Source organism: Leopardus geoffroyi, chromosome B3 (assembly GCF_018350155.1).
Source record: "Leopardus geoffroyi isolate Oge1 chromosome B3, O.geoffroyi_Oge1_pat1.0, whole genome shotgun sequence".
Lineage (NCBI taxonomy): Eukaryota > Metazoa > Chordata > Mammalia > Carnivora > Felidae > Leopardus > Leopardus geoffroyi.
Genome location: NC_059337.1, coordinates 60,867,776 through 60,893,921, shown reverse-complemented (window position 1 = coordinate 60,893,921; position 26,146 = coordinate 60,867,776). Strand labels below are relative to the sequence as shown.

Genomic DNA, 26,146 nt, shown 5'->3' with positions numbered 1-26,146 from the left:
TAATATGAGTTTATTCAGATTTTGTTTCAACTTGTGTCAGCTTTAGTATGTTGATATTTTCAAGAAACTGCACAGTTACATTGTCAAATTTTTTGGCGTAAGGTTGTTTATAATATCCCCTTATTGTTCTACAGGATCTGTAGTGATAAATCCCTTGCATTCCTGATATTAGTTATTTGTGTTGTTTTTATTAGTGTATCTATGGGTTTATCAACATTATTAATCTTTTCTTTTTTTTTTTTTTATTTTTTTTTTTCAACGTTTATTTATTTTTGGGACAGAGAGAGACAGAGCATGAATGGGGGAGGGGCAGAGAGAGAGAGAGAGGGAGACACAGAATCGGAAACAGGCTCCAGGCTCTAAGCCATCATGAGCCATCAGCCCAGAGCCTGACGCGGGGCTCGAACTCACGGACTGCGAGATCATGACCTGAGCTGAAGTCAGACACAACCCACTGAGCCACCCATGTCCCCTAATACTCATTCTTTATGAGTATTTTCCTGTGCATCATTTTCCTTTTCTTTACTAATACATATTTTTCAAAAGTTTCAAATCCTTTCCTGCTAATTCCAACATTTGAGTATTTTAAGATTAAGATAGTCTTTTAACTTGAGAATAGGTTACATTTCCCTGATCCTCTGTATATGAGTAATTTTGGAATATATGCTGGATGTTATAAATGTTATATTGTGGAGACTCTGAATTCCTTTATATTCCTCTGAAGAGTGCCGATTTTTAAATTTTTTAATGTTTATTTTTGAAAGAGAGTGTGTGTGTGCACGCGAGCGGGGGAGGGGCAGAAAGAGAGGGAAACACAGAATCTGACGCAGGCTCTAGGCTCTGAGCTATCAGCACGAGCCTGATGTGTGGCTCCAACTCACAAACCGTGAGTTCATGACCAGAGCCGAAATCTGATGCTTAACCGACTGAGCCACCCAGGTCCCAAAGAGTGATTTTTTTTTTAATTTATTTTTGTTTTAGTAGGTATGTAAATTGGTTGACTCAAACTGCAAACTCTGTTTCTTAGGTAGATGAAATCTCAATTCAGTTCTTTCACCCTTAGCTGAACTTCTTAGAGTCTGTTCTACACATGCATAGTTCCACACTCTGTCAAGATTTCAGTAGAGTTCATTCACAAGAGTTTGAGGCTTCTCTATTTTCCAGGATTCTCCTTTTACTTCCCAATAGGTGTGTTTGCCTAGAGCCTTATCTTTTGGTTCTTCAGGCCAAAGACACTAGAAGTTTAACATCAGAAATTTAACCACCCTACCTGGCACAGACTGCAGCCATGAAAATGGGAAATCATGTGCATCAGTTCCTCAAGTGTTAATTCCCTTCCAGAATCTGTTTGCTTTGGGTAACTCTCCAGTGATTTTAGTTGTTTTATGTACTTCTGATTTAATAGCTGTTATCTGCAGGAAGGTCTGCCAGAAGGAGCTTACTAAGCCATGATCAGAACTAGACACATGCTTACACTTTTCAGAGCCTTCAACCTGACTGAATGGCTCCAGGCAATGTTCAAGCAGGTGAGGGTGATCAAAGAAGACATGCCCCTCAGCCTTGTGATGGAGTGGGAGGCCCTAGGTCTAGTGACAAATCTGCTAGCGTCTAGGATGATTCTTGAATGGCAGATGTCTTTCATGAAATGGCTCAGGATTCTAGTCTACTTCCATTTCACCTCAACCTAAACATTCACTTCTATGATTCCTTCAACCATACACTGAAAAAGCCAAGACCATACACTCTAAGTTTATTTATTTACTTATTTTGAGAAAGAGAGAGAGAGAGAGAAGGGGAGGGGCAGAAAGAGAGGAAGAGACAGAATTCCAAGTAGAGCCCCATGCAGGACTCAAACTCATGAACTGTGAGACCATGACCTGAGGCGAAGTTGAATGCTTAACCAACTGAGCCACCCAGGCGCCCCAAGACCATAAGCTCTTATGTTTTATGCCTCAGTTTCTTACTTTTAAAAGCCCCTTGGGGCGCCTGGGTGGCTCAGTCGGTTGAGCGTCCGACTTCAGCTCGCATCCGACTTCAGCTCGCGTCACGATCTTGCGGTCCCTGAGTTTAAGCCCCATGTCAGGCTCTGTGCTGACAGTTCAGAGCCTGGAGGCTGTTTCAGATTCTGTGTCTCCTTCTTTCTCTTTCCTCCCCCACTCATGCTCTGTCTCTCTCGTCTCAAAAATAAATAAATGTTAAAAAAAATTTTTTTTTAATTAAAAATAAATAAATAAAAGACCCTTGGCCTGGGTGGCTCAGTCAGTTAACTGTCTGTCTTTGGCCTAGGTCATGATCTTGCTCTTCCCAAGTTTGAACCCCGTGTCAGGCTCTGTGCTGACAGCTTAGAGCCTGGAGCCTGTTTTGGATTCTGTGACTCCCTCTCTCTCTCTGCCCCTCCCCCACTCACATTCTGTCTGTCTCTCTCAAAAATAAACATTAAAAATAAATAAATAAAAAATAAAAAAGCCCTTCAATGCATCCAAGTATTTAAGATCAAAAACCACAATACTTAACAAAGTCCTCCAAAGAGCTGTTTCATATGCTGGTCCCCCTCCCTGGAATGTTTTTATTCCTTTCCATCTAGGTAACTATTCATCCTTCAAATCTCAGTCCAAATGTCATTTGCCTGGGGAAGCACTCCCTGATCTCTCAGATTAGGCCATACTCCCTCATACACACTTCTCTCCTAAAATCCTGTACCTCCTTCATACCACTTATCACAACTGTGACTATTTCTGAGGCAGACAGTAGAGCAGCAGTTCTCAACCATATCAGACACAATACCCTCTTTTTTTCCCCTAAAATGTTATGGGAATTTTCATTCATCCATAAATATGAGACATGATTATAACAATCCCCAGTACAGGGCGCCTGGGTGGCTCAGTTGGTTAAGCGTCTAACTTCAGCTCAGGTCATGATCTTGCGGTTCATGAGTTCAAGCCCTACATCGGGCTCTGTGCTGACAGCTCAGAGCCTGGAGCTGCTTCAGATTCTGTGTGTATTTCTCTCTCTGCCCCTCCTGTTCATGCTCTGCCTCTCTCTCTCAAAAATAAATAAGAAAACATAAAAAAAAAAAAGAGAGAGAAACAATCCCCAGTATGCTCTTCAAGCAGCTGTCCCAAAGGTGACCATGGAATTTTTCTTTCAAGGTATTTATACCTTTTTATTATAAATATTTTATAATAGCTCCTATCCTTAGTGAAATTCAGAGTGACTGTAACTTACTTACACATGTCAAATTTTAAATATTATATAAGGGCACCTGGGTGGCTCAGTTGGTTAAGTGTCCAACTTCATCTCAGGTCATTTTCTCACAGTTCATGAGTTCCAGCTCTGGATCAGACTCTGTGCTGTCAGCATGGAACCTATTTCAGATTCTCTCCCCTCCACCCCAGCCCGCCACCTCCCCTGCTGGTACCCTCTCTCTCTCTCAAAAATAAATAAAACATTTTTTAACAAAAATTTAAAAAATAAAATAATATTTATTTCAACATGTAAATGCTCGGGCATGACTCTATTAGATGAAGACTATGAGTGTGAAAACTGCAAATACAGACTGATAAAAGCATGTTATATCGTTGATGAAAATACCAGGAACGTGATACGATTTTCCAAAATAGTGACCAACTCTTTGTAAACTCTGAAATAAAGAAACTACAGGGGCGCCTGGGTGGCTCAGTCGGTTAAGCGGCCGACTTCAGCTCAGGTCATGATCTCGTGGTCTGGAGTTCGAGCCCCGCGTCGGGCTTTGTGCTGACAGCTTAGAGACTGGAGCCTGTTTCAGATTCTGTGTCTCCCTCTCTCTGATCCTCCCCTGTTCATGCTCTGTCTCTCTCTGTCTCAAAAATAAATAAACGTTAAAAAATATTAAAAAAAATACAATCTCTTGATTTACACAGTAACTGTGCTCTATGCAAAAACAAAACAGAACAAAAAATAATTCATGTGTAAAAAAATTAGTTCTAAGTTCATGTGATCAGAAACAGATTTTTCACCTACATGAACATCCTCTGGGCCATTTGAAAGTGATGTAAAATGTACAACAGGTTTTTACTGTATAGGGTAGGGATGTTCTTTACATTGCAGGATGTCTAACATCCGGATCTTTATCCAGTAAAGTCAGTGTCATCCTCTCAATGATTTTGAAACTAAAAATACCCCCCAAATTTCCAAACCTCCCTAGGAGATGATCTGAAACTCATTAAAAACCACTGCATTAGGGTAAAGGAAGATAGCAAGATCTCTATAACCAGACTGCTTGTGTTTGAAACCTAGCTCTATCACTTACTAGCTGTGTGTGATCTCGACCAAGTAGTTTAACCTTTTTGTGCTTCAGTTTCTACATTCATAAAACAAAAATATTATCAGAATCAATGTCATAGAGCTGTTACAAGGAATAAATTAGAAAACCCATATTAAGGGGCGCAAGGGTGGCGCAGTCGGTTAAGCGTCCGACTTCAGCCAGGTCACGATCTCGCGGTCCGTGAGTTCGAGCCCTGCGTCAGGCTCCGGGCGGATGGCTCAGAGCCTGGAGCCTGTTTCCGATTCTGTGTCTCCCTCTCTCTCTGCCCCTCCCCCGTTCATGCTCTGTCTCTCTCTGTCCCAAAAATAAATAAACGTTGAAAAAAAAATTAAAAAAAAAAAAAAAAAAAAACCCATATTAAGTGTTTGGCACAAAGTTGGTACCAAATCTTTGCTATAGTCATTAGTATAATTATTTGCTTAATGACTGTCTCTCCCAATAGACAGTAAACTCCATTACAGCTAGCAGGAATGTCTGTTGTGTTCATTATTTTATTCCTATGACCTGGCACACCATCTGGTATAGAGTAAGTACTCAATATTGAATAAATGAATGAATAAAAGTTAGCAAAGGTGTTTGGATATAAACAATAAAAACTGGAGCATAACCTTCAACAGTATTATTTTAGGTTATGTTACTAAGATACTTCTATACATAAATGTCAAAATTTACCCTAATGACATACATACATATGTAGAATTTATCTAGAGGGATACCCAAGAAACTAGTAATAGGTTTTGACTCTGGGAAAAAAAACTGAGGGCATGGGGGTTGGAAATTCATTTTTCACTATAGACCTTTTTGTTCTTTTCAAAAAATTAAGCAATATATATGTATCACTGTTAATTTTTTTTTATTTTCTTTTTACTCACATATTTTTTAATTTTTTTAATGTTTATTTATCTTTGACAGAGAGAGAGAGACAGAGAGACAGAGCATGAGTGGAGGAGGGGCAGAGAGAGAGGGAGACACAAAATCTGAAGCAGGCTCCAGGCTCTGAGCTGTCAGCCCAGAGCCTGACGCGGGGCCCAAATCCATGGACAGCGAGATCATGACCTGAGCCAAAGTCAGACCCTCAACTGACTGAGCCACCCAGGCACCCCTAACTCATATATTTTTTTAAACCTAGAAGACCTAAGGCACAAGAACTAAGACTGCATAATGCTTCTTTGTACAAAACTTTTTTGAAACTCCAGAAATCTGGCACAAAAACAGACACATAGACCAATGGAATAGAATAGAAACCCCAGAACTAAACCCACAAACGTATGGCCAACTCATCTTTGACAAAGCAGGAAAGAACATCCAATGGAAAAAAGACAGTCTCTTTAACAAATGGTGCTGGGAGAACTGGACAGCAACATGCAGAAGGTTGAAACTAGACCACTTTCTCACACCATTCACAAAAATAAACTCAAAATGGATAAAGGACCTGAATGTGAGACAGGAAACCATCAAAACCCTAGAGGAGAAAGCAGGAAAAGACCTCTCTTACCTCAGCCGTAGCAATCTCTTACTCGACACATCCCCAAAGGCAAGGGAATTAAAAGCAAAAATGAATTACTGGGACCTTATGAAGATAAAAAGCTTCTGCACAGCAAAGGAAACAACCAACAAAACTAAAAGGCAACCAACGGAATGGGAAAAGATATTTGCAAATGACATATCGGACAAAGGGCTAGTATCCAAAATCTATAAAGAGCTCACCAAACTCCACACCCGAAAAACAAATAACCCAGTGAAGAAATGGGCAGAAAACATGAATAGACACTTCTCTAAAGAAGACATCCGGATGGCCAACAGGCACATGAAAAGATGCTCAAGGTCGCTCCTCATCAGGGAAATACAAATCAAAACCACACTCAGATATCACCTCACGCCAGTCAGAGTGGCCAAAATGAACAAATCAGGAGACTCTAGATGCTGGAGAGGATGTGGAGAAACGGGAACCCTCTTGCACTGTTGGTGGGAATGCAAATTGGTGCAGCCGCTCTGGAAAACAGTGTGGAGGTTCCTCAGAAAATTAAAAATAGACCTACCCTATGACCCAGCAACAGCACTGCTAGGAATTTACCCAAGGGATACAGGAGGACTGATGCAAAGGGGCACTTGTAACCCAATGTTTATAGCAGCACTCTCAACAATAGCCAAATTATGGAAAGAGCCTAAATGTCCATCAACTGATGAATGGATAAAGAAACTGTGGTTTATATACACAATGGAGTACTACGTGGCATTGAGAAAGAATGAAATATGGCCCTTTGTAGCAACGTGGATGGAACTGGAGAGTGTGATGCTACGTGAAATAAGCCATACAGAGAAAGACAGATACCATATGGTTTCACTCTTATGTGGATCCTGAGAAACTTAACAGAAACCCATGGGGGAGGGGAAGGGGAAAAAAAAAAGAGGTTCGAGTGGGAGAGAGCCAAAGCATAAGAGACTTAAAAACTGAGAACAAACTGGGGGCTGGGAGGGAGGGGAGGGTGGGTGATGGGTATTGAGAAGGGCACCTTTTGGGATGAGCACTGGGTGTTGTATGGAAACCAATTTGACAATAAATTTCATATATTGAAAAAATAAAAAATAAATTAAAAAAAAAAGAAACTCCAGAAATCATTAAGAAGTTTGACTTGCACATATATTTTGAACTTTCAGAATGTTCATCACACTAAAGAGACCTATCGCAGTTTACTGATACTCCAAAAAAGTCTAGTATAATTAGAAACTGATTACCTATCCAAAAAGACATAAAGGGACAAGTAACATAACTACTAGGAGTAATAATAATTTTATATTTATATACCAGTTTATAGTTTACAAAATCTGGTGGAAAAGCATGACCTCTGAAGTAGACAAAAAATAAGTTTACTACCCCAAGTAAATTTTAATCTTTCAGAACTTGAAATTCCTTTTCTATAAAATGAGATACTACCACCTAGTAATCAGGGATTCAGTTTAAAAAGAAGCAATTTTGGGGCGCCTGGGTGGCGCAGTCGGTTAAGCGTCCGACTTCAGCCAGGTCACGATCTCGCGGTCCGTGAGTTCGAGCCCCGCGTCGGGCTCTGGGCTGATGGCTCAGAGCCTGGAGCCTGTTTCCGATTCTGTGTCTCCCTCTCTCTCTGCCCCTCCCCCATTCATGCTCTGTCTCTCTCTGTCCCCCAAAAAATAAATAAACGTTGAAAAAAAAAATTAAAAAAAAAAAAAAGAAGCAATTTCTTGCTGTGAGCTTTTCTTTCTAAAGGTAATTATTTACACTTTCAATAGGTAACATGTTTCAAATTCTTAAAATAGAAATGGACGTACAGCTGGTTTCAATGGAGAACTCCAATTTACCACCTGAACCCACTAATCAATCACTATCTATCACCCACTACTATCACTAATAGCGGAAAAACTAGAGTATAGAGCATAGCCTATGATATTGTACCCAAAGTGTTTAACCTGAAACCAATCAAGCATTTACCTTACCTTTGTTAGCAGTAATAAGCTAAGTGATATCACTAGGAATCAATCAGTTAAATTCAGATCATTGACAGGGTCTCTTCAACAAGTTATGATGAAAAAGAAAAAAAAAGTTAACTGTTCTAGATTTGAAAAGATTTCAAGAGACATAAAAGCCAAATGCAATGCATAAACTTTTATTGGAAATAGGATCAAAAACAGTAAAAAAGAAGAAATAAGTGGGGGGCAATTTGGGGAAATTTTTTAATTTAATTTTCTAAATTTTTTTTTTTTTTTTTTTTTTTGGTAATCTCTACACCCAACGTGGGGGTCAAACTCACAGCCCTGAGATCAAGAGTTGCATGGTCTTCCCACTAAGCCAGCCAGGTGCCCCAAATTTGGGGAAATTTTAATAAAGATTAGGTTTTAGATAATATACAAGAATTAGTTGTTTCGTGTCATTATGCTATTGAGTTATGCAGGAAAATGTTCTTTTCATTAGAGACATGTATTAAAGTGTGTAGGGGTGAAATGTCAGGAATAAAAGCAAATAGCAATGTAACAGCAGATATGGAAAAGAATGATCAATTTACATGGGTTCAATATAGTATTTTCTCCACTTTGCTGGATGTTTGAAAGTTTTCATAAGAAATTCTTAAAAACTTATACAGAAAATAATTCCCTTCCCACTCCTGTTTCTCAGCCACTTCAACTTCCAGTCACTGTTACCAGTTTCTTCTGAATTCTTCCAGAGATATTCTAGGTATATATATACACAAATAACCACAGTTTAAACACACACACACACACACACACACACACACGGTTGTGAAACCTCTTTTTCACTTTTTTTTTTTCACTTAATGTATCTTGGTTATTACACAGTATTAGCACACAGAGGGCTGGCTCATTCTTACAAAGGCATACTTTACTTAACCAGTCCTCTACTGATGAACACTTAGGAACTCTAATTTCTTGATAGTCTCTTTCAGATTAGAAGAGGAAAAAAACCCAACTGACTATAAGGTTTCAATTGGAGATAGCACATTCAATGTGCTTGTCTGCCTACATGTTATTTACTGGATACACAAATTAATCCTAAACTTCCCACTATGATGTTTGAATTAGGAAATGGATAACATGTATATTTCTCACAGAGCCATTCCTGGCCCCAGAACCAATTCATCTAGCATCTACCATTATTCCTTCCTTTTCTTGTACAGAAGCCTCTTATACAGCAGACTACATGTGCTGTGCTCTAAGCTAAATAATTACTATTTGCAGTTTTTCCTTTTTAGATTATCTTTTTTATCAAAGCAACTGATTATGAACTAACTTGACCAGATTCCTTCACACCCTCTTACCACCTTCCAACCCATGCTGAAGTTCTCTTCAAAAACTACCTTGTACCTTTATTTTTCTTTAAATTTTTTTAAATGTTTATTTATTTTTGAGAGAGAGACAGAGTGTGAGCTGGGGAAGGGGCAGAGACAGGGAGACAGAATCCAAAGCCCTGGGGCTGAGCTGTCAGCACAGAGCCTGATGCGGGGATCGAACTCAGGAGCTGAGACTATGACCTCAGTCGATGTCAGACTCTCAACCAACTGAGACACCCAGGTGCCCCTCTAGTACCTTTAAAAGCACATACCATTCTCTAGACTCAGGAGTTAACTCTAGAAACTATAACTGTAATGTAGTTGCTTCCCAAAAGTGCTTAGAATATCTAACTTGGTGTAACAGGAAAAAGAGGAGACTTGGCATATGTGAATTTCACCACTTACCCTAGCTAGTTTAGCTTGAGCAAATTAGGGTCAAATCTTAGGTACCTCATCAGAAATATGCTTCAAAAATCCACTTGCCATTACAGTATCTCATCAATTTTTTGTGACACACCGGAGTGTACAATGCAGCAGATGCTAAATAAGTCCTAACTGAATCTAAATATTTCATGGATTCATTCACAACCAAACTCGAGAACAGGGCTTAGAACACATTTTAAGATTTCCCATGGCGTTTGGAACACTATTAGGCTTTTAGGAAGTGCTCACAAGTTATTTCGGCTTAGCTAAATTCGATATAAACCATTATGGTAGATAAAGCACCCATTTGCTAGGTAAGAGAACTTCCCTTAACTCGGATGGTCCTAAGTTGCTAAGAGCCAAGGAAATCTCAAACTTCCCAATAAAATGGTTAGGCTGACTCTTAAAGATGATTAAATTGAACAGACTCAAAGCATTTGAGTGCAAAGCATCTCCTCCCCATAATTATGCACCGAGATTCAGACTAAATACTAGCTTGACACGTAGTAAGCCCTCCATAAATCGTAGCTATTATTAAGACGCATCCCAAACGGAAAGAAGACGGAAGGAGGAAAAAGAACGGAGGCTGTCAGTCACAAGAGGTCGAAAGGTGTCCCTGGCCTGTGACCCGGAGGCCTTTAAGCACCTGGGTCTGAGGGATCCCTGCGGAACCGGGGACCGAAGGAGGTCAGCGGCCTCCCCTAAAGGTCAAGGTTCTTGCAGGCACGTTTCCTGCCGGGGCTGGAAGTAGAGTCGGAACGCCCCCGCGAGAATCTGTATCCCGAAGCCAGAAGCACCGCCTGCCCGTAAACCGCGCGGGCTCCGGGAGAAGGGGGTTGCCCCTGTGCCGCAGCCTGCACGAGCAAAAACCCGGCCACGTCCTGCAGCCCCGAACCTTAGGCGCGGACCACCGGGACCCTCCCGTTCCGAAACGCCTCAACGCAGCCCGACCCTCGATACTCACACTCACAGCCGACCCCTCCTACTCCATCAGGCCGCCAAGATCCCGGCGAGGGGACTCCCTGAGGCCCCCCCACTCAGTTTTGGGTCCGGCGGCCCACTCCGGACCCCCTCCCCGCCGGGCACCGCCGCCGCCGCCGCCAGCGCGCAGGCGCACACCGCCACCGTCACGCTCCCCTTTTTTTTTCCCTTTGCTGTCCGCCTTTCTCAATAATCTAGCTTTATTTGAACACATGAGAGTGAACAACGGACACAGGGGAAAGAAGCTTTACGCAAAAAGATCAAAGACCGGCAGGCAAGCTTGAGGAAGTTACTCTGCTGCACTGAACTCAGTTGTGACTAGCCTTCCTCATTCCTTTTTCTTTCTCTTTGTTCTTCCCCGGCCTTCCTTTTGCTTCTACTCTCTTCCTAAATCCCCAGCATTCCCTTTATGCAGTGGCAATTGTTTAAGCTACATTTCCAACCATTCCTGCCTTGGAAAATTTACTGAAATTTAATGGATGTTGCAAGAGCTTGAGGACAGACAGATCTGAGTTCAAATTTTGATCTAGCCGCTAGTAACTTATGACTTTGGGCAAATTACAAGTTTTCTTGGAACCTCAGTTTCTTCACAGTTAAAATTAAGATAATGCTATCTCTCAGGACGTTGCTAGGATTAAAAGACATAATATAGGTCACGTTCCTATCCATGAATGGGTGCCTGTCAAAGAGCGAACAATACATGAATATCAATGATTATATTTTTTATTAATATTTAATATATTTATTTTCTTTATTAAACTTAGCCCATACACATTCCCTATTTTAGTGACTACAAATAATCAGATAAACCAAGTTACATTAGGATTAATAATGTTGTGAAGTGTTACTCCTCCCATATTATTGAGCTTCTGATAATGTCTATGTTTAACAAGACCTGCAATACCTAAAATCAAAGCAAGCACCTTCATCTATGTGTAAGTCCAGACTTGCTTAGAACCCTTTTTTTTTTTTTTTATGTTTTTTTTTTGAGAAAGAGAGAGAGAGAGCACGCACACAAGCAGGGGGAGGGCAGAGAGATAGGGGGACAAAGGATCAGCCAGCTCTGCACTAACAGCAGAGAACCTGATACGGGGCTTGACCTCACAAACTGTGAGATCATGACCTAAGCGACGTCAGACACTCAACTGACTGAGCCACCCAAGCGCCCCCAGATTTGCTTCTAAAGGATTGAGGAACTATTCTAATTGTGTGTTTGTGACATCACAATTCTTCTAAACACTCAAGGTCTGAGGTATGCTGCTCATTCTACTCTCCTTTAAAGGCATGCAATGGAAGGACTACTTTACCCTATAAGCTGAGGGCCATAGTCCAAAGAAAAGCTTGTAGAAGACCAAGGTCAGCCATTGGTGAGCATCAAGGTAATCCTAGATCAGGGTTTCTTAACCTTGGCACTATTGATATTTTGGAGATGATTCTTGGGCTGTCCTGTGCATTGCAGGATACTTAGCATTCCGGGATACTAAATGCCTATAGTATCCCCTTTATATCCGCCACCCCAATCCCTGTCGTCTTGACAATCAAAAATGTCTCCAGACACTGCCAAATGTCCGCTCAAGGGCAAAAATGTTCCTGTTTGAGAACCATGGCATTACACCATGGATAAATACACCATAAATAAACTCAACCATACATTTTGTCCACTTCTGCCTATAAGAAGTGATTGGTGCTTAAGAAAGCCACACACCAAGATAGAAGAGGGAGAGTTCATTTTTACCAATCTTATACAGGCCCTTGACACTGACACCAGTCCTCCAGTCTTTCTCTGATCAACTTGTTCTGTCACTTTATACAACCATATTCGAAAACTTCTCCACTTTCCTTAAAACCCCCAACTCCCTTTCTATTAGCAAATGACCTCATCTCCTATTTCACAAAGAAAACAGAGGTCATCAGATGAGAACTTCTTTAACTTCCTGTTACTAAACATACACACTTACAGACACATACTTCCTCTTATTATAATTGAGGAGATATCTTTATTTCTCTTCCAACACCATTCCTCCCACCAGTACTTTGGATTGTCTCTACTCTTATTCTCTCAAGATCTTTACCTACTAACACTTCTGTTTATTCAACTATTTTTTCCCCTCAGTTGTATGTTACCTATCATGCTCAAGTTTCTCCTGTCTTAATTCTAACAAAAATCCAAACAACAGAAACAAAAACTTTGACCCCTTGTCTGTCAAGGCCTAACTTTCCAAAAGCATTTTATAACCTCTCCCTACTTTTGCACCTCCCCTCTCTCGAAATTGCTGCAATCTATCTTTCAACTTAATCATTCCACCACATAGCTTTCACTAAGATCACCAATGACCTCTGTGTTACAATATACAAAAGATATTTCTCAGGGTTCACTTTCCTGACCCTTAGAAGTAGATTCCTTCGAAGTGCTGTTATTATTTTTTTTAATTATTAATTTCCAGCACTGTGCTCTATTCTTAGAGGTACCCAGAAGAGTTCCTGGACCTGTTTAAAACCCTTCAATGGATTTCTGTAGCCATAGTATAAAGTCCAGGCTCACTTAAGCTTGCACACTAAAGTCCAGTATAAAGTGCAAGACCTACCAAGATCTAGCCCGTTGCCGACTATTTAAGGGTTATTCCCCACTTCACCTGGAGATACACGATGAGCTCTAAGCCTCTCAGCAGAATGAACTACAAGGAATTTACAGAAAGTACTATGTTCCTAATGGCAAAGGCTGTTTCCGCAGGCTGGAAAACTATCACTCTCTATCCCAGACTTCTGGGAGAATTCCTACTTAGCCTTCCTGATTGAAAAGTCGCTTTCTCTGGGAACCCTTCCAGACATCCCTAAGGATAAGGCGCAGCTTTCATTGTGCACCGACTCCGCCTCGGACTTCCTGATGCCACTCACTAAATTCTACCCACTATTATTTGTTTACATATCGATCTCCAATCTAGATAGATCAAAAGATCCTGGAGGGCGAGGAAGGCATTCTTGTCTCCTTTTCTTCAGCAATCATCCAGCAGATGGCTTGCCCTCGACAAATGTTTGTTGCATGAATATATCCCACCTTTGGGAGGGATTCGAATTATCCGGTTAACGGGCGACTCCCCAGGCTCTTCGCCTGCGTGGCAGGGAGATTTAAACCCCTCAGACGGTGATTGGCTCCGGCTCCAGGGGTGTGTCCGCGCCCGCGCGGCCGGGGAAGTGCGCAGGCGCGCGGGCCCGGCGCGCGCAGGCGCTAGGAGGAGGCAGCTCCAAGTCCGGGCTGGGGGTGTCCGAGCCGCTGCGGCGCGAGAGGAGTGGCCGGAACTGGTTGGTGAGCTTCCAGGAGTGGGTTTGAGGGAGCTAGTCGGGTTGAAGATTGGGATCAGGTCCCAAGAAGAAGGAGTACTATTGTGTTTAAAAGTTCGTGGGGTCGGGCTTAAGGGGAGGGGGGGAAGTGCTCTTGCCTCTACTGGGCAGGTCGGGCCCAGAGCAAGGACGCGAGGCGCCAGGAAACTACCGAGGGGCGGCGGAGGAAGGGTGGTGGGGTGGTGGTTCGTTGGTCCCCTCCTCAAAACCAAGCAGAGGTAAACTCCCACTCCCTCTCCTCTACAGTGTTGCTGTGGTCGTGATTAGAAGACTGTATGTACGGTGACCACAAGTGATCAGATAACTCTGAACTAGTTATTTGAAGGTCTCTGAGGTTCGTGGCATTGGAGAGTTCAGGCTCTCTAGGAAAGTCCATTCTTACCTCGTGGCTGTACTGCGGACGCACGAAGGATCCGTAAAACGAATTTCACAGTTCCAGCCTGGAGTTGTTGTGGGTAGGGGGAGAGTACTGGAAAGTACTGTTTCATTTCAACCTTTTTTAAGTCGTTAATCACTACAGTATTAGGAAAGGTACATGAGAGTAGAGAAAACCGAAAGACGTCAAAGTTGGGAAAGGAAGATGAGAAGGGAGTGTCGTTTTGCCTTTTGCTAGTCATCTTTAGGGAGTAGGTGGACGACTGGAGAGGGCTGTTTGGATACTGGTAGCTTCTGACAACGTTCCCTTGGCCATGTGAAAATAATATAGCTTCTTAGTAGCAGATAGTTCAAGAATTGAGAGGAATATTATTCCATGTGCCCTTAAGACTGGCTTTCAGATGTGCAGGTAAAATATGGTCAGGTAGAAATGGTTCTCCCACGTTCTTGCCTAGCCTGGAAAATACCACACTTTAAATGCATGGGATCTCATTAGCTAGAATACTTTGAAATCTAACCTTAAAATATTTCATAGTAAGATTTTTAAAAAATAATGTTTCTTCCATAATCACAGTTGATGCCTAAAGCATCTAATGGTTAATTGTCTTTTGTTCCTTTGGCCAAAGGTAATGAGAAAGAATATATTCATATAGATATTAGAAGAAACACTTCTTCTCACAATTACCATGCTCCTTTGACAGATGATGTGAAAGTGAATGAAATGATCATGCAACAGCCTACAGCTCAAATATTTATCAGTGTTAGTAGGCTTTTTATTTTTGTTTTTGGGTTTTTGGGGGGCGGGGTGCTTGTGGTATATGGGTATACACTAGAAAATTGCTGTTATTCTAGTTCCAGGATAGCAGTGGATTATTGTGCCATTATTTTCTTAACACTCTTTCCTATAGACACTATTCTTAACAGTATAACACTCTTTCCTGTAAATAGTAGTGTTTGCTTAAACATAGTAGCAAGCTCACTTAACTAAAGGTCACACCTTTTCTAATTATTCGGAACACAGCCTTGAACCTAGATGGAAGCAGGTAAACAAAGAAACAGGCCCAAGTTGTTCATGGGACAACTGTCAGTATATCACCCATCATGAACCATACCACCATTGTAAAATTTGCCTTTTAGAAGATCATCTGCAATATTTCATGTTTTTAATAGATTTGTTTTCAACATTACACTTTTCCAAAGTGATAATCTGTGAAATCATGGTTTTTATGTATTTTATTCCCTTTTCTAGTATATGTTATAATATACATGTAACTTAAATGCGTAACTATTGCTAGGGGCATCTGGGTGGCTTAGTCGGTTATGCATCTGACTCGATTCTGGCTCAGGTCATGATCTCACAGTTCATGAGTTTGAGCCCCACATTGGGCTCTGCACCCCCTTCCCCATAAGTAAATAAACATTTAAAATAATTAAAAATAAAAACTATTTATTTTTTTTATTTTTATTTAAAAAAAATTTTTTTTAAACGTTTATTTGTTTTTGAGACAGAGAGAGACAGAGCATGAATGGGGGAGGGGCGGAGAGAGAGGGAGACACAGAATTGGAAGCAGGCTCCAGGCTCTGAGCCATCAGCCCAGAGCCCGACGCGCTCGAACTCACGGACCGTGAGATCGTGACCTGAACTGAAGTCGGATGCTTAACCGACTGAGCCACCCAGGCGCCCCGAAAAATAAAAACTATTTAAATACATAACTATTGCTTATATAACAGCTGAAATCATCTTGTGTTCTTACTCTGCACTCTGGAAAATACTGCTTTGGAACTAACCTACTCAGTCTATTTTTAAAATTTTTTTAGAGAGAAAGGGCACAAGTGATCAAGGAGGCAGAGAGAGAGAGAGAGAGAGAATCCCATGAAGGGCAGAGAGAGAGGAGAGAGAGAAGCGGAGCTCATCTGAAGTGGGGCTTGAATTCACAAACCTTGATATCATGACCTGAACTGGTCAGATGCTTAACCCTGAGCCACCCAGGCAACCCATAACCTACCCACTTTAAAATCAAGGATTGGTTTAGGCCACTGGACCCAGTGATGGCATTCACTGTTGTGACACAATTCTAGTAAACTTATCTGGTCTCACCAGATGAAAGTAGATTAGAATAGCAAAAGGGAAAAAAGAGGATGTTAGCTCTTTGACATTTTAGTGAAATCAGCTACTGTTTGGTTTTTTTCTTCTGAATTAAGGTGCTTTTTTTTCTTCCTTTCGTTCCTGTGTTTTAAACATTCTGGAAGAGTGTTTTTTTAGTTGTGTTTATACTTAGCGTTATGTATATTTATAATATATGATGTTGCTTGCATCCAAGAGTGCTGAACTTTTTTATTCTAGTGCCATATTTTGTTTGTAGCTCTGTAGATCGAGAGAGGACTAGATGACAAGGACTGGTCTTTTCTTTGTTGTGGTGGGTAGAGACTTGACACAGATGGATCCAGTGCCTCCCAACAATTGGAGGAAGTGGATTGTAGAGCCAGGAAACAGCATGTACTGTTCTTTTTGTAAGACTGGGGGTGGAGGTGGGGTTCTATTTGCCCTCATTTAAATTCACTGACATTTTGGTTTTGATTTCAATTTAGGTTGTATTGCTACTAAAATATTTATATCACTGATGAGTGTATTTTTCTGGAGTCCCCTCATCATATTGATTTTTGTGAGATCTGTAACTTGAATTTAAATTTATTTGAACAATGCTTTGATAACGGAGATTACATTTAGATGGCCTCTTAAAGCTTATAAAATAAAATTCCCAACTTCTTTGTAGAGTATACAAAGCCCTTCACAACCTGTCTCCTGTGTCTCCCCACCCTACCCACTCTGTACGCACATACATACAATATATTACTGCGTATGTAATATAAGGACTACTGAGTCCTTACATTGTGACACTTCTTTGATAGTGCAAAATCACAATTTTTTTAGGGTTGATCATGCTTGGATTTTGGTTCCCAAATCAAAATCACAAGAGATGTTTAATAACTATTATGAAAAATTATAGTAGCTTTGTTGAGCACTATAAACCATGCCAGCCAAGGTTTAAATGCTTTGCATGAATTAACTCAATCCTTATAATGCTCCAATAAACATTATATTCTCATTTAATGAAAACTGAAGCACAAAGAAGTAAATTAAACAATAGGATTTAAAAACATTATGTCTCCAAGTATTGGGCATTTAGCCACCACACTGTATTGCCTATTGTATTAACAAGAATGTGTGTCACTCTTTTAACCTATTGTGAGGAGATATTTTCCGGGGACCTGAGTGCTACTGTTCTCTATCTCTGGCATATGATTCCTGTTGTCAGAATATTTGAGAAGCTAACCAGAAAACTTCTAGGTGAACTTGGACTCGGAGCCAAAATACCTGGATGATTTGGGTAAATACTTTATTCAGGCAAGGTGAAGCTTTGTGCCTACCTCGCACTTGCTGTCTCCTTAGCAGATAGCGTTCTTAAGTCTGCCAGATTGTATGTCTTTCCAACCTGGAGAATGAATGCTGCATTCTTGAGCCTTTTTCCTAACTCCCATAGAGCATTCCTTTTCTTTTTCCATAGCCTTTCTTTTCAACAGTGTGATTCAGTTCAACAATGTGATTATAATCACATATAGGTCTACCTCCCTAGAATTATGTTCTGTTCACTTAGAATAGAATTAGGGAAGTTCCAGGACTTGAATACTAGGTGTTGGACATCAGCAATTAAGTTATAAACTGTGCTTCTGTAAAGCTGAAGTGTAATTTTGATCTTTTGATTCCTGACTTTCAGTGGTATTTTCTCACTCAGTATGGTTTCTGCCTTGAATCATGTGCTTCAGTGCCCTTTGAAACCAAGATGTTTAATAGATATGATTTAGTGGTGTACTTCTTCTATTTACATAGTTTTTGAGCTTCATAAGAATGGTTAAAGTTGTTCCCATAGAAGGAAGTAGAAAAGAACCTTGAGAGAGGAAGTAAAAGGAGGAAACTAATCTTAACATGAGTAAAGCTCTCATCTAAATGCCTTCAGAAATAATTAAATTTCCTAATCAGAGCATGGACTCTTTTTGGTATAACCTAGAGTATTTTGAGTATTTTGAAATACTGTACACCTGTACTTTTTGTGTGTGAGCATCCTTTCCTTCTTCCTTTTAAACGTGGGGCACCTGGGTAGCTCAGTCTGTTAAGCGTCTGACTTAGGTTCATGTCATAATCTCGCGGTTCGTGAGTACAAGCCCCGCATCTGGAGTCTGCTGCAGTTTCTGTATCTCTCTCCCTGCTCCTCCCCCGCTCACACTCTGTCTCTTTCTCTCTGTCTCTCAAAAATAAACAAATATTTAAAAAAAAATGTTCCCTTACTTGATAGCAAATACTTGAAAAATGTTTGTGGAATGAATGAAGAGGGATGTATTCTGGGACTGGGATTTCTTTCTGCCAAGCCTCCAGACTAGGTAGGCTGCTGACTCTCCATCTACCAGCGCAAGGGAATTCTCAGCTCTTCTGAGGCCGTCACCATAGCTAGATGTCACCACATTCTCTTCCAACAAACTTGGCCTTGTTTTCCTCTTCAGTTGGGCCCTGGTCTGGCATGCCCTCCTAAAACCACAGGTTTCTGCTAATAACTGCTTTCTCTTAGACTCTCCATCCACCAGTGTGAGGGAATTCTCAGCTCTTATGGGGGAGTCACCATAGCTAGGTATCACCACATTCTCTTCTGACAACCTTGGCCTTGTTTTCCTCTTCAGTTGGGTCCTGGTTTGGCGTGCCCTTCTAAGACAACAGTTCTCATCTGCGAACTGTTACCTCTTCAGTTATTGTCAGGTCTGTTCCAAGAAGGACCACCCCCCTCCCCTAGGAAGGATTATGTATTATGGAAAGAGCCAGAAGTATTGCATTTTATTCTCTTAGCATAAATAAGTTAGACTAGATGACCTCTGAGGTTTATTTTCAGAGACTATTCTCTGAGATAAGAATTGAACAGAAACTTTGTTCCCATATAACTGATAAATTAAGCAGAAATTTCAGTAGGTTAGTAGTTTCCAAGTCATGTTCCATGGAACCCTTGTTCCTTGGGATTAATAAAAATGTTCTTTGAAGGAAAATTTTTGTTTTTAGGCTTTTTTTTCCCTTAAATATTTATTCATTTTTGGGGGGGGGGGTGGGGGTGAGGGACAGAGAATCCGAAGCAGGCTCTGCGCTAACAGCAGCAAGCCCCATATGGGGCTCAAACTCATGAACTGTGAGATCATGACCTGAGCTAAAGTTGGATGGTCAACCAACTGAGCCATCCAGGCACCCCTGAAGGAAAGATATTTAGGTCATTTACATTTGACTGAGATAGCCACAGTTAAACAGATTTCTTTGTTGCTTCAGGACTTCTGATTTCCAGCCAAGAATTTATTAGCCAGCCAGTTTTTAAGGGCAAATATAAAACTAGGAGATGGGGAGGTATAAGAGCTAATTATGTTCATTGTAGAGAGTTTGTGGGTGATATCCAGAATTGAAGCATATGAAGCATATGATTTAGGAATTTGGGATTAAACACTGAAATAACTAATACTGTTGAAAATTTTGCTGTTGGGGTCCTGGGAGCAGGAATTGGTTTGGGGTATGAGGGAGAGCAGAGGAATTGCTATTTATTACTGTTGTGAAACTATTTGACTTCTCAAACCATGTACATATATAGATTTGATTAAAATAAAATATAGAAGAACCCAAATCTTCAAAAATAATTTTAGAGGGCTAAATAATATTCCATCATGTAGTTATACCATAATTATTCAGTCATATCCCCTATCATTGGTTCCTTTGTGGCTTAGTGGCCACATTGGTTCCTTAGTGGCTTCCTTTTGTTTTGTTTTGTTTACATTATAAATAATACTGGAATTGGGATGCCTGAGCGGCTCAGTCTATTAAGCATCCGACTCTTGATTTTGGTTCAGGTCATGATCTCATGGTTCATGAGATCAAGCCCCAACCAGGGCTCTGTGTTGACAGCGCAGAGCCCACTTGGGATTCTTTCTCTCCCTCTGCCCTTCCCCTGCCCGTTCTCTCCCTCCCCCCACCCCCCACCCCCGCCAAAAATAAATAAATAAATAAATAAATAAATAAATAAATAAAACTGGGGCTAATGTATCTTTGTATCTGTGATTTACTTCTACATTGTTAAGAACAGAACAAGGCCAAAGAGTAGGAAAAATTTTAAAGTTTCTTGTATATATTGCATTATCTTTTGAGAGTTTTGGTTTTTAAAAATCATCATTTTATTCTAAACAGTGGTCAAGAAAACTTTAATTTTATAGATGTGGGAATTGAACTACCCACAGACATCCTGAATGCTAAAAAAAAAAAAATACTATTTATATCACTATTTCTTGTGTCATTTGGAACTTGCAACATTTTTTATCTTTTAGAGTTTTTCACTATCAATGATTTATAGTTATTGCATAGACTTGCTGTTAATGTAGTTACAGAGTAATAGAGTATTGTGAAACCTATCTATAAAACCAGTATATGTTTACAACTTTTTGGGAAGGGGGTGAGGGATTGGGTTAAATAGGTAATCGGGATTAAGGAGTATACTTGTCGTGATGAGTACCAGGTGATGTATGGAATTTTTGAATCACTATATTGTACACCTGAAACTAATATAACACTGTTAACTGGAATTAAAATAAAAACTTACAAGTAAAATAAATCCTTTTAAAGAAAATTTAGAAAAGTGGCACCTGGGTGGTTAATTGGTTAAGCGTCTGACTCTTGGTTTCAGCTCAGGTCATGATCTCACGGTTTGTGCATTTGAGCCCCACATTGGGCTCTGCTCTGCCAGTGCGGAGCCTTCTTGGGATTCTCTCTACCCCTCCCCAACTTGCACTGTCTCTGTCTTTCTCAAAATAAATTAATTAATTTTTAAAAAGATTCTTTACAGAAAATTTAGAAAATGCATTATTGTGTAAGGCAAATAAAAATCATCTGTAAAATTTTTAAAATATTTTCATTCCATCTCATTTAAGCTGGGGTGGGCATTTCCATTTTTGGCCTTTATTTAATTTAATTTAATTTTTTTAATGTTTATTTATTTTTGAGAGAGACAGAGACAGAATGTGAGTGGGTTAGGGGCAGGGAGAGAGGGAGACACAGAGTCTGAAGCAGGCTCCGGGCTCCAAGCTGTCAGCACAGAGCCTGACACAGGGCTTGAACTCAGGAAGCCTAAGATCGTGACCTGAGCTGAAGTTGGATGCTCAACCGACTGAGCCACCCAAGCGCCCCAATTTGGCCTTTAATATTTAAACTATACACATTTTTTAATGTGGCATTAAGATTTATTGGTAGAAAATAATGGTGCTTAACCTGTATAATGACCATTTTAAGTCTCAAAAAACAGTTCAGCATTTTTAGATACACTAACATGTAAATAATGATTTTGATGTTGTCTTCTTTAAATTTCACTTTCTCTTGTACTAGTTATTAATAACAGCCAGAAGTGCCAATTAAAAAAAGTTTTTTTCTCGGGGCACCTGGGTGGCTCAGTTGGTTAGGTGTCTGACTTTGGCTGAGGTCATGATGTCGCGGTTTGTGAGTTCAAGCCCCATGTTCGGCTCAAAGCTGACAGCTCAGAGCCTGGAGCCTGCTTCAGATTCCGTGTCTCCTCCTCCTCTCTCTGCCCCTCCCCCACTCATGCTCTGTCTGTCAATAATAAACGTTAAAAAAAATTTTTAAGTTTTTTTCTCTCCTTGACAGAAAACTTGGACTCTTTTTCCTTTTAAAGATGTGGAAAGGCATGTTTTCAGAATTCCAAGAAGCTGTTTTAAAATTTTTTAAAGTTTTTATTTATTTAACTAATCTCTGCACCTCATGTGGAGCTGGAACTCACAACCCCAAGATCAAGAATTGCATGCTCCTGGAGTGCCTGGGTGGCTCAGTCGGTTGAGCGTCGGACTTCGGCCCAGGTTGTGATCTCGCGGTCTGTGGGTTCCAGCTCCGCGTCGGGCTCTGTGCTGACAGCTCAGAGCCTGGAGCCTGCTTCCGATGCCGCGTCTCTCTCTCTCTCTGCCCCTCCCCTGCTCATGCGCGCACGCGCGCTCTCTCTGTCAAAAATAAACATTAAAAAAAATTAAAAAAAAAAAATTGCATGCTCCTCCAACTGAGCCAGCCAGGCACCCCACCCAGAAGTTGCTTTAAACACAAAGATACTTATATCTGAATAAAGAAGTACGTTGGGTTTATTTCTTGACGTGGTTGTTCTATCCTCTTTTCCAACCACCATTTTTCTTCCTGGAGAAGAAAGGAGGGGAGCCATTGAACATAAAGTACAAGTTTTGTATTTCAATGGTGCCTACTCTATAGATAGCTACTATCAATTATTTTAAGTGAATCTCCATATTTTATGCTATGGCAGAAAATTGTTCAGCATAGGAAAAGCTACAAAATTAATGATTTCTTTCTTCCTTTTGATTCTCACTCATACTGTTTACTTTTACTTGACTGCTTCTTCCAAATATTCTTTCTCCATCCTGAAGTTATTTTTTTTTTCAATTTTTTATAAATCGAGGTATAATTCACATAATGTTAAAGTTCACTATTTAAAGTATACAACTTAGGGGCACCTGGGTGGCTCAGATGGATAAGCGTTTGACTTCGGCCCAGGTCATGATCACGTGGTTCACGGCTCAGAGCTGGATCCTGCTTCAGATTCTGTGTCTCCCTGTCTCTTTCTCTGCCCCTCTCCTGCTAGTACTGTCTCTCTCAAAAATAAACATTAAAAAAAGTTTTTAAAGTAATAAAGTACACAATTTAGTGGCTTTTAGTATATTAATAATGCTGTGCAGCTATCATCACTAATTCCAAAACATTTCTGTCACCTCCAAAACAAGCCCTGTACCTATCAGTAGTTAGTCCTTTCCCTTTTTCCCCCATCCTCTGGCAATCACTAATCTACTTCTTGTCTCTATGGATTTGCCTATTCTGGACATTTCACATAAGTGACATCATACTATACGGGTCTTTTGTATCTGGTTTTGTTAATTGAATGATGCTTCCAAGACTCATACATGTTGTAGCATGTAGCATTCCTTCTTATGGCTGAATGATATTCCATTATGTGAACATTTGGGGGTTTTCTGCTTTTTGACTGTTAGCAATAATGCTGCTTTAAGCATTTAATGTACAAGTTTTCATGTGGATGTGCATTATCATTTCTCTCTAAAGTACCTAGGAATAGATTTGCTGGGTCATATGTAATTCAGTGCTTAACTTACTGAAGGCTAAGTTATTCTTGTCCTGCATTGTTAAATGATACTTTTTTCCCTCCCCTCCATTAGGTACCAGAATTATAACAGGGTAGGATATCATTGATAATACCTGACTCTACATTTTTAAAAATATCAACTTTGATCTAAAACACTGGTTTTCAGGGGCACCTGGATGGCTCAGTCAGTTAAGCATCTGACTCTTGACTCAGTTTCAGCTCAGGTCATGATCTCGTGGTTTTGTGAGTTTGAACCCCATGTTGGGTTCGGTGCTGATGGTGCAGAGCCTGCTTGGGATTCTCTCTCTTTGCCGTCTCTCTCTAAATAAATAAATAAACTTAAAAAAATAAAATAAAAAATAGTGGTTTTCAGCCTTGACTGCACATTGGAGTCACCTGGGAAGGTTCAAAATCTACTGGCTCTCACCCCCCAGAGATTCTGATTCAAATAGTCTGGGGTGTAGCTTGGGCCTCTAGGTGATGAGTGTAGCCAAGACTGGGAACCACTGTTGTAACATGTGCGCTAATCCTGGAGTTAGACTTGCTACTTGAAAAGGGAAAAGCAGGGACTTCATGTATATGCATTTCTTTGGGCAAAGCTGCTACACATTTGAATGAGTTGACAATATATCTATTTTCCTCTTTTTAATGTATGTAACAGCACATCCTCTGCATCGGTCCACCTAGATTTGAATCTGGCTCTTTGTGACCTTGCAGAAGTTGCTTAACCTCACTGTTCCTTAAGTTCCTACATCTGTAAAATGTGGAATTAAATAGTATTTGCTATGGACTAAATGTTTGTCTTCCTACCAAAATTCATAGGTTGAAATCCTAATTCCTGGTGTGATGGTATTTAAATGGGTCTTCTGGGAGGTGCTTAAGCCATGAAGGTGGATCCCTCATGAATGGGATTAGTGCCTTAGAAAAGAGGCTCTGGAGAGCTCCCTAGCCCCTTCCACCACGTAAGGCATTAGGTTTGCACCAGAAAGAGGGCCCTCATGAAAATATGACCAGTGCTGGCATGTTGAGCTTAGTCAGACTTATAGCCTACAGAACTATAAGAAATAAATTTCTGTTGTTAATAAATCGAGTCTATGTTGTTGTTTTTTATAGCAGCCTAGATGGATTGAGAGTATCGTAAGGATTAAAGGAATGTGTGTGTGTATATCTATAATACACATATGTATTTTATTTCTTAGTATAGTGTCTTGCATGTATAATGGTTTATAAGTATTAACTTGTAGTTACTCTGAATCTTCTCAATCCTCTACTATCTAGATTTACAAAATGGTGAGTAAAGATTATTAAAAGTTAGCTGCCATTAAAAAAAAAACTGTATATGTTGGATACTTTGATAATAATTCATAATAAAAAGTTGATTAGCATAATGACCTTCATGTATTATTCACCCAGCTTCAACAGTCGTGGCCAATCTTGTTTCCTCTGTACTCCCAGCCATTTCCCCACCTTTGAATTATTTTAAAGCACATTCTACAGATTACCTATTAAATGGCTTCTAATTTTATACATTTTCTTTGAATCCCTGAGGATTCTCATTGTTGGTAGGAAGGTTAGAGAAGGAGAATACACTGGAGGTGAGGGGCCATGACAGGAGTTTGGCTGTATTCCAGGATGAAGTTGTAAATTCTCTGTTCCAGCTAAGTTCTCTGCCTCTTTGTGAACTCTGCGTTATCCACCTCTTAGTATTTTGCCGTGAAAGTACTAAGAACTTATTCAGAGCTCATTAGAACCCATTTCTGCCACCTAATGTGAATGAAGTATGGTTCCCAGCCAAACTTTAGCAAGGGCCTTTCCTCTAAACATCTGTTAGCAGAATGTTTTGGACAATCGTTCTGTATCATTTCTATACCTTTGTGGTTTGGACAATCGGTCTGTATCATTTCTATACCTCTGTATCATTTCTATACCTTTATATCATCTGTGAATGGATGGAAATGTTTCCACAAATACATTTACTGTGAATATGTACCAACAGAAGATTTCTCTCAAGAGAGGCTAAGAACTGATCATTATGCTTATGAAATGTGGTCTAAAATTAATTCCTTGTCTTTGTTTTCTCCAGTCTTATAAGTCTGTTTTCTTGGTTGTCATAAGCTATCATATTTGTGATGAAAATAAATGAATGAAATTTAAAAGTAGTATAACTACAATGCAGATCATTTGGTAAATTGGGAAAAAAAGAAAAATCACTCAATTTTACCACCACAGCCGTTAGTTATATTTTGATGATTTCCTGCTAGACTTTTTTATACCCATATTCTTTGTCTCAGTAGTTATAGCAAGTATTTGACTTTTTTAAGTCTTAGTTTGTTCAGTTTATATAATAACCTTCAACATTTTGTGTAGTTTTGTGTTTGCTTGGCCTTAGCCAGAAAAAAAAACAAAAAACATTTTAGGGCAGTTTTTAATTTTTTAGACATGCAAACTATATATATATTTGTCTAGATAAGTACCTATCATCCGGAAACTTGGTTTAATTTAAACCTGTTTAATATCTGTCTTGACATGTGCAGACTCATGACTGGCCTGAAAATAGTTCAGATACATAGCTCATACAGTATTATCAACTTCAATATTCAAATGTAGCCTCAAAGATGGAACAATTAATATTTAGTAGCTATTTTCAATTGCATTTACATTAATGTCACTTA

The 26,146-nt window shown here is 40.0% G+C and overlaps 2 protein-coding genes across 19 annotated transcripts in view; one reads left to right on the top strand and one right to left on the bottom strand.

The window, feature by feature from the left end:
* The window catches only part of ZNF106 (zinc finger protein 106), a 61,652-nt gene extending 50,939 nt beyond the window's left edge, over positions 1-10,713 (bottom strand). For 5 of the 12 annotated variants that reach the window (XM_045448042.1, XM_045448039.1, XM_045448041.1 and 2 more), the window contains exon 1: positions 10,511-10,713. The gene's annotated coding sequence lies outside the window, so the exon portion shown is untranslated. The remainder of the gene's footprint in view (positions 1-10,510) is intronic. The other 7 variants (XM_045448040.1, XM_045448047.1, XM_045448048.1 and 4 more) reach the window with 3 other exon arrangements.
* Positions 10,714-13,704: 2,991 nt separating this feature from the next.
* The window catches only part of SNAP23 (synaptosome associated protein 23), a 36,856-nt gene continuing 24,414 nt past the window's right edge, over positions 13,705-26,146 (top strand). For 3 of the 7 annotated variants that reach the window (XM_045448037.1, XM_045448034.1, XM_045448032.1), the window contains exon 1: positions 13,705-13,831. The gene's annotated coding sequence lies outside the window, so the exon portion shown is untranslated. Of the gene's footprint in view, positions 13,832-14,872; positions 15,002-26,146 lie in introns of those variants that run through there. The other 4 variants (XM_045448038.1, XM_045448033.1, XM_045448035.1 and 1 more) reach the window with 3 other exon arrangements.